We start from the raw sequence: 7,046 nt of genomic DNA, 5'->3' as shown, positions 1-7,046 counted from the left end.
GGAAGAGACCTCCTGGGCCAATAACTGAGGGACCCGTGGCGCCTAAGGTCGGCTCCGCACGCAGGGGCGGTACCATCAGACGCCGGGCGACGCACAGTCGCTCCTTAACTCGCTTGACGATGCGGGACCCAGATGTGATGACCATGGGAGACTCGGACGAGCGGCTCGTCCATCATCTGAGCTACCGTGCCAGAGAGGGGACCCATGTGGTTGGAGGGAGCGAAGAACCCCTGATACCACCGGCAGAAACCAGGGAGACCCTAGTGGCCGCGGCGCTCCTGAATGTCGCCAAAATTCAGGACGCCGTAAAGCGAAGTGGCCACATTAAAGGCACCATCTGGGGCACGATAAACGACGCCTCCAAAGGGGTGATTGACGCAGTTGAGGCTCTGCGGACGATTACTCCCAGAGAAGAGCACGCCGTCTCCGCGCGGACAATGACCGACTCGCTAGAGAGCTGGACATTGTTCGCGCGGAGCTAAGGGCCTTTAAAAGGGCCTTCGAGGAATCGCGGAAGACGCCTGCCCCAACTGCCGGAGCGCGGGAAACTGCTGACTTCAGAGAGGTCATGGAAGAGCTGAGACGTGACCTCCAAGTATCCTTGGCGGATGATAAACACCGCTTTAGGGGATTAGAGCGCGACTACCTCCGGAACCGGTCTTGAGGCCTCCCCTTGCGGCTGACAGGCGCCAGGAGCCGCCTGCCCGCCCGAGGACCCAGCCGAATTTGGCTGCTGGCGCTATGCGCGAGCTACAACCGCAGCCAAAGGAGGCCACAGCGGGGGCTTCTGTGGGCAGCAGCCAAGAAAGGCACCGACGGTCCCCACCTCCCAGCCCCAAAAGCAAAAGGGAGCTAAGGGTCAACAATGACGGAAACCAAAAAAGGGCCAACTGCCCAGCCCCAGGGTCAGACACAGTAGCTGGTCCTAGCCGCGAGAGCAGGCGGTCCCTCAGACTGAGGATGCTACGGCGTGGACCCAGGTCCTTGGGCGAAAGAGGCGGAGAAAACACCGCCTCAACCCAACCTCCGCCAAAGCCGCGCCGCCAAAGGCACAACTTAGCCGAAGGTCAAAGCCCACCAGAAACAAGGCCAAGTCGGTCAGATTGTGGCCCCCGCTACGCAGCGATAGTGCTATCTCTGAAAGAGGGGCACCAATATGCTGGAGGTCCTAGCGAAAGCTAAGGCTCCATCAGTCTTGCTGAACTCGGCCTTGAGTCGGTTAAAATAAGGGCGACGATGACCGGCTCCAGAATGTTGGAGGTGGGCGGCGAGCACCCGAGGCCACTGCCGATCTCTTGGCCGAGAGGCTGAAGTGGTCATCGGGGACCAGGCGGAGGTCACGCGGCCCCACAAAGCTCGTGACCTCAAGGTCACGGGCCTTGACGAGACGGTTGGCCGCGAGGAGCTGGCCGTCGCCTTGGCCAAATTGGGTGGCTGTGCCTCTGACAAAATAAAGATCGGAGGCATCAGGTCAAGTGCATGGGGGCAGGGCTCGGCCCTCGTAAGGTGCCCGGCGGTGGCTGCAAAGGCCATCGCTACTGCGGGCAAAGTCCCAGTTGGGTGGTGGTGGCCGCCGTAAAGCCGGTGGAGGCCCTGCCCATGCGCTGCTACAAATGCATGGCGCTGGGCCACCCAGGGCTCTCTGCCCATCGGAAGCGGAGCACGGCTAAAATGCTTCCGGTGCGGTATGAGGGTCACCTGGCGGCCACTTGTGAGGCGGTGACCAAATGTGCGGTGTGGCCCAAGCTGGCCGCCCGCATAAGCACAGAATGGGGGATCAAACTGCATCCCCCCGACGGTAAGAGGGAGGACCCCAGCGGCCAGGGCCATCCCAATTCAGAGCCGACAGGCCAGTGAGGAGCTCGTGATGCAGATTCCTGATGCCAGCACGCCTGCATTACGAGCTCCTACAGACGAACTCCAAATCACTCCGCGCGCGCACAGGACCTGTTCATGCAGGTCCTTGCGGAGTGGCGCATTGACGTGGCAGTGGTTGCTGAGCCCTACTACGTCCCTCCTCAGCAAAACTGGGTCGGACACCGAGGGCTTGGTGGCCGTCGTGTACCCGCAGCTGGCACCCAGCGCATCTCCCTCAAGGAGAAGGGTGCCGGCTACGTGGCAGTGAAATGGGGGGAAGTAGTGGTGATAGGTGTCTACTTCTCTCCAAACAGGCCCCTCAGGGATTCGAGCAGTTCCTGGGGCTTGGAGCCCGTGGTACAGAGAGCATCACCGGCTCAGGTGGTCCTGATGGGGGACCTCAACGCCAAGAGTGCGCGGCGTGGGGGTGTCCCATCACAGACCAGAGAGGGGCACTTCTGCGGGACTGGGCGGCAATGGTCGGCCTGGTTCTGCAGAACCAGGGGACGGCCAATACCTGCGTTCGATGCAGGGGGGTCGATAGTGGACGTAACGTTCGCTACTCCTGCCATCGGCGCCCGTATTGGTGATTGCGCGTCCTAGAGGAGGTGGAGACCCTGTCCGACCACGCCTACATTCGGTTCAGGGTCTCCAAGGCGCCCCTTGGGCCTCAGACCCGGACGGCGGGTGAGCGGGGCGGAGACTTCCCCAAGTGGGCTATCTCCCGCCTCAACCTTGAGTTGGCAGAAGAGGCTGCCATGGTTCGGGCATGGAGCGCCGATCCCCTGAACACCTTGGGGGTCGATGAAAGAGCTGTCAGGTTCCGCGAAGACCTGACAGCAATATGCGACGCAGCCATGCCGAGGGCACGCCGATCCGCGCACAGACCGAGGGTCTACTGGTGGTCGCAGGACCTCGCGGAACTGCGAACCGCCAGTGATGCCCCCCGCCGTGCCTTCACCAGGTGCCGAAGACGGCGCCACGGGTGCCAGGTGAGGAGGAGAGGCTGCTTGCTGAACTCCGGGCAGCGAAAGCCGCCTTCCAGACGGCCATCGCGCGGCCAAGGACTCTGCTCACACCGAGTTCTTGGCCTCGCTAGACGACGATCCGTGGGGCGCCCGTATCGAATGGTACGGGCCAAGCTCAAGATGTCCCCCCACTGAAGACTTTGAGCCGGGCTACTGGCCGCAGTGGTGGAGGCCTCTTTCCACCCAGCCCGCCCTTTGAGCCACCGCGGATGGCGCACCTACGGTCGAGCCCGAGGTTGCCCCCTGATATTCCCCCGATAACGGGCGAGGAAATTATCCGGGCGGCGGTCGGCTAAGGGATGCCGGAAAGCGCCTGCCCAGACGGATGCCGGGAAGGTGGTGTTAGTAGCCACCAAGCACCTGGGGGACCGCCTCGTTAGCCTAATGACCAATGTCTGGCCACGGGGCGGTTCCCCCGAGCATGGAAGGAGGGCCGCCTGGTCCTCCTGCGGAAGGAGAGCAGACCGGCGGACTCCCCCTTCCGGGTGGCGGCCGCTTGTCATGCTGGACGAATCCGGGAAGCTCCTCGAAAGGATAATTGCTTCCCGGATCGTCTGCCACCTGACAAGCGAAGGGCCGGATCTTGCGGAGAACCAGTTCGGGTTCGGTTGGGCGATCCACGCTGGACGCCCTATCCGTTCTGAAGGGTTCACTGAAGATGCGGCCAGGAGAGGCAGGGAGCCATGGCGGTGTCCCTAGACATTGCCAACGCCTTCGGGTCTCTCCCCTTCGGAGTGATAGGGAGGCGCTCCGTTATCACAGAGTGCCCTTCTACCTCCAGAGAATTGTAGAGCACTACCTGATGGACCGGTAGTGCTCTACATTGGAAGAGGGGGAGAACGGATGGCCAGGGCGGTAGCCTGCGGCGTTCCGCAGGGTTCCGTGCTAGGGCCCCTACTTTGGAACGTTGGCTACGACTGGGTCATCCGCGGGAGAGTGCTGCCTCGGATGGCGGTCGTCTGTTACGCAGACGATACGCTCGTTGCTGTCCGAGGCCACGTATGAGAGGAGGTGAGGAGGATGGCGGAGGTGGGAGCCACTCTGGTGATCCGGCGCATCGAAGCGCTGGGTCTCAAGGTGTCCCTTCCGAAAACGGAAGCTCTCTGCTTCGAGGGCCCAGGTGGAGGGTGCCACGAGGGTCTTCCTGCGCCTGAATGGGGAGGCCGTCGATGTGAAGGCCCACATCAAGTATCTGGGCCTTACCCTCGACGGGAAATGGGAGTTCGGGGAGCACTTCCGCAGGTTGGCTCCCCGACTCGTAGGCGCGGCGGGAGCCTTGGGGCGGCTTCTGCCCAATGTAGGCGGACCGAATGCCCCCTGCAGACGCTTGTTTGCAGGGGTCATTCGAAGTATGGCCCTATATGGGGCACCAATATGGGCAGAATCCCTTACCGCCACCACCAAAGCGTTGCTACGCAAGCCTCAAAGGGTGATGGCGGTAAGGATGGCCCGGGCCTACCGGACGGTGGGCTGGGCAGCGGCTGGAGCTTTGGCCGGATCTCCCTGGAGAGATTGAAGCGGCCGTGCTCGCCGACGCCTACAAGGCGAAAGTGGAACGCAGGGAACGTGGCGAATCCCTGGCTCCCGAGGAGCTGGCCCGGGCCCGAGAGGTCCAGAGGGAAGAGGTGCTGGAGCGCTGGGCGGATGAGCTAGTGGAGGCTGAGTACGGCCTCCGCACGATCGAAGCCATCCACCCTGTGCTCCAGGATTGGTGTCGGAGGGAACACGGGTCCCTTACCTTCCGCCTTGTGCAGGTGCTCTCCGGCCACGGATGCTTCGGACGGTACTTGCACAAGGTCGCTGGAAGGGAGGAGACAGCTTCGTGCCACGAGTGCGGTGCTGACGAGGATACGGCTCAGCATACCTTAAGTATGCCCCGCCTGGACCCTCAGCGCCGTGCCTGGTGGCAACGATCGGCGGTGATCTCTCGCTGCCAGCGTCGTTAATGCCATGATGAGCAGCGAGAGCTCTTGGGAGGCCGTCGCCTCCTTCTGCGAAGACGTTATGTCGCAGAAGGAGGAGAGGGAGCGGGAGCGTGAGAACGATCCCCTCGCGCACCCGCTCCGGCGCAGACGGGTGGGAGGAGAAGGCGGCAGTTTGCTGCTGCCCTCCCACCCTAGTGGTGCCAGTCGGCGGGGGATGGGGATCCCTGCTGGCCGTTATGGTCCACAAGTCTAGGGGGAGGACTAAGTATTCCTGGTCCCCTCCTCTTGGCGCGAAGCCCCGGCATAGGCTGGGGGGCCAGCGGATGCCGTGGTGTCACTAACTGCTCCCATGGCATCCGCAAATGGCAAGAGAAGGAATACCGGTAGGTTTTTAGTGGGTATGCCTTTCCCCTTCTTCCGCTAGTTGGAAGAAGTTACGGGGAGGTGAGTCCCACATACTTCCGCGCTGTCCCCACGGCGCGGTCGTATGCGTAAAGCATTTTCCTACCGTTAATAAAAAAAAAAAAAAAAAAAAAAAAAAGGTTAGGTTAGGTTAGGTTAGGTTAGGTTAGGTTAGGTTAGGTTAGGTTAGGTTAGGTATTAGGTTAGGTTGGACCGAGGGAAAATTCGACCTGACTTTTTGGCTTGCTTCTTGGTTTTGCTCGAATTTTGTCCTTGCCGGTGCGTTTTCGCTGTTCTTTTGTGCTCATCGCCTTCTGCTTGAGTCACTCGACATTTTGGTTCTTTTGCCGTGTCTCTAGCTTCTCTAGAACACTCAAAATTAATTTTTGAAATTGGGGCCCAAAACGCTTCACGTTTTGCGGTTGTAATTTCAAAAACACAAGTTTCCGTTTTGTTTCTAAATTTCATTATTAATTTTTGGTTATTTTTTGTAAATTCTTGCGGTTATATATTGGGATTAGTAGCACTATCTATTGCCGTTTGCCGAATAATTTTTAACCTACCATTCGGAAGTTATTCGGTAAAACGTGGATTGCTATTATTTTCCCATAGGCGCAATAATTATTTTTCATAAGTTTGTCGGGGACTTTGAAAAATTATTGCGTCTAAACCATAACGGTCCGGGATTTAATAGTTAGTGGGTTGAATAGGAGGTAGTTTGCGCCGCCTAACGGCACCTCGCAACAACTTCTAACTATCATAGTCTTGTGGTAACTTGGCGAAAACTACCAACTTTTTGGTAAGTTGGTAATTTTGGCCGGTTGCACTTGACCGTTTGAGTTAGGTTTTGCCCTTCTGGCAAAATCAACTTGGTAAGGGGGGTTTTTATAGGCGGGGGGGGTAAAAGGGCCGGGAAGGGCTCCGTGGGTGCTCCATTTTTTGGAATCCCACTTAAGGGGGGTTAGTTATGGGGAAAGACAGTTCTGGGAAGGGGGTTGTCTCCAACCCCCAGAAGGACCTGTCTTTGGGGGGGTGAATAAAGGGGCGGAAGACCAGCTCCATGGTTAACCCTGGGCGTCGTGAGCGCGCTGGCCCCAGTGGTAGTTCCCACAGGGGAATTTTTTCAGTCGACGCTGGCACTTACCGGCTCGACTTTCCAGTTCTCCGTTCCCACTCAAAGGGAAACGTGAGGGCTGCAAAGGGGCTGGAGGGGAGGGCAGCTGCAATAACAAGCAGAGCTCTACCATGCCTGTGCACATGTCGGACGCATCCGACTCTGAGGAGGAGGATGCACCATTGTCCCGAACATTGCTTAAGGTGGACTGTAGAGAGGAGTTCATTGGGGACTCTCCAAATGGGAGTCTCTCGAGGAAGCGGCCGACAAGTACGGTGTCCGAGGGGCCTATCGCTCCCAAACTTGGCACTTCACGCAAGGGCGATAAGCGCCCGTCGACGCATAGCCAGTCTTTGGCTGCGGTTGAAAGCGGTCTCGCGGGACAAATACCGAGGCCGTGAATGAGGACCTGGAGTCGGACGAAGGGCTGGCTACTGCCCGAGTTACCGTGATCTGGAAGGGGCTAGAGGACAGTAGGGACGAGGTGCCTGTGGCACCCCAGCACAAACAGGGAAACCTGGTGGCGGCGGCGCTCTTGAATGTAGCCACCATTCAAGATCAGATCAAGCGGAGTAGCACATCAAGGGCCATTGGGGGACCATAAATCAGGCCGCCAAAGGGGTGATTGACGCAGTCGAGGAACTGAGGACAATCACCCCCGGGGAGGAACATCGTCGCCTCCGCGCGGACAACAGCCGACTCGCCAGAGAGCTGGACATT

At 59.3% G+C, this 7,046-nt stretch overlaps 1 pseudogene; it reads left to right on the top strand.

Annotated features, from left to right (window-relative positions):
* Nucleotides 1–741: 741 nt before the first annotated feature.
* On the top strand, nt 742–5,063 carry LOC141441169 (uncharacterized; annotated as a pseudogene).
* The last annotated feature ends 1,983 nt before the right edge of the window (nt 5,064–7,046 follow it).

Source organism: Choristoneura fumiferana, chromosome 23 (assembly GCF_025370935.1).
Source record: "Choristoneura fumiferana chromosome 23, NRCan_CFum_1, whole genome shotgun sequence".
NCBI lineage: Eukaryota > Metazoa > Arthropoda > Insecta > Lepidoptera > Tortricidae > Choristoneura > Choristoneura fumiferana.
The sequence above is the reverse complement of the archived record's forward strand: the minus strand, read 5'-3'. Positions and strand labels throughout refer to the sequence as shown.